We start from the raw sequence: 1909 nt of genomic DNA, 5'->3' as shown, positions 1-1909 counted from the left end.
ACCCCCCACCCCCGCTGATGGTGGCTTGTTTTATTCTGCTCAAGTCTCTAAGGCACTAGCAGTGCAAGGCTCTCCACACTTTAATGAGTCATCCCAAACGCAAAGGGCAGCTGTATCTGCCCTTCCCTATACTGCCTGAGTGGTACCTGAATCTCTCCCAGTGTAACCTCAATTATTCACTTGAAGGTCATCCTCATCATTTGGCTTCTGCACTCTGCAAATTGCATTGCTATACCCTTTTCTGAGGCTCGGGCACTGGAATTGTCCCCATATAGTAGGTATTTCTATGCCTCTGCCTCTGAGTTCAATCTCAGAACTCTGAGGAGTCTTGGGGACGGGACGGAACAACTAATACAGTACCCAAGATAAGAAATGAAGTCTGCTGTACTCTTAGCGTTTTGGTCTTTCCCAGAGCCTCACTTGTCTGGAAACTTCAAATTCTTAAAGCCACAGATAAACCGACTCTGGAATGTAAATAATGCTGCTGGGGCATCTGATCACTTGCACAAGCTACTAGACACTATAATTATACATAGTAAATATATTCTTTAACCAGGAGCACTGACTATTTTATGGACATGCTGTGGAGAAAAATGATAACTGTGAAAGGTTTTGTTTGTTTGTTTATTCCTACTTCAACAATGGAGTCTTGGTGTGGCACTGTAGGATAGAGGTTCACCAGAACTGATCCCACAGCACTTTAACAACAACTCTCAACAGCATTTGTTTCCACCTCTTGAAACATACAAAAACATAAGATCATGTCTGATTAGACCTAACTTGAATTCTGGGCCTCTAGAAAATATAATTGTATTCATGTGTTTATTCTTCTTAGGAATTTATGAATGATTGATCAAGAACCTATTTGCTATTGTTGTTGTTGTTGTTAAGTGCCATCAAGTCAGTTCCGACCCATAGCGACCCTGTACAGGGTTTCCGAGGGTGTAAATCTTTACTGGAGTAGAAAGCCTCATCTTTCTCCCGCAGAGTGGCTGGTACAGTATATTGCCAGAGACTCTCAAATTATTCTAATAAGTGGCCTTTCAGTAAATTCAATACAGCAAATATAAATTTTCACTTTTCTGTTATTTCCTTCACTTAATGATGCAAGCCCAGTATTATTTATAGTAGTCATGGAGTTAATATTGTTTGTAAACAGTATTATTTGAATTCTTCAAGTATTTAAACTGAGGAAAGGCTTATGTTCATAGTGTTTAAGTACTTTTGAAACTTTGTTGAAAACTGTAGGTTTTCCTTTTTTGTTTATCTGAATTGACTTACTTGAATAGGACATTTATTTAAATAGAAATTTATTTTAATAGGAAATAATGAAAAATTATTTTCACTAAAACAGTTCAATTTGTAATATAAACAGGGAGTAATTTGGATAAGAGAGTATACTTTGTGAAAATAAATAAACTGTTTCCAAAGCTCTAACAAAGCAATGTGAATCATCACTGTTGTGGTAAATAATTGAAAACTACTCCCTAAATGTGTTTTATTTCCTTTTTTCCTCTCTTTCTTTAAAGAAGATCAGATGTTTATCTCCTTGTGCCTCAGGAAAATGTGACATGGATTGATTATAAGCTATAAAGTTATAGAAATGTGTGCTTTCTTCCTAGTACCCTTTCCTAGGACAGTAGTAGCTTTCTACACATCTCTCAGCAATCCAATTTTACACAGTCTAAACCCACGTATCAGAAGACTGGTTGTAACCAGGGAATCAAGTCTATGCAGGATACCAATACTGTGTACCAATCAACATCTCTCTTTATAACTCAGAAATTACACACAAAAATAGAGAGGCAAATGGGTGGAACTCAGGGGTATTGAGTCGTGAAGCAATTTTCCATCTCCATGTTATGTAGAGAAATTTGAAGTAGAGTCACTCAACGTAGTGACATTTCTA

Source organism: Chrysochloris asiatica, unplaced genomic scaffold, assembly GCF_000296735.1.
Source record: "Chrysochloris asiatica unplaced genomic scaffold, ChrAsi1.0 scaffold00214, whole genome shotgun sequence".
Classification (NCBI taxonomy): domain Eukaryota; kingdom Metazoa; phylum Chordata; class Mammalia; order Afrosoricida; family Chrysochloridae; genus Chrysochloris; species Chrysochloris asiatica.
The sequence above is the reverse complement of the archived record's forward strand: the minus strand, read 5'-3'. Positions refer to the sequence as shown.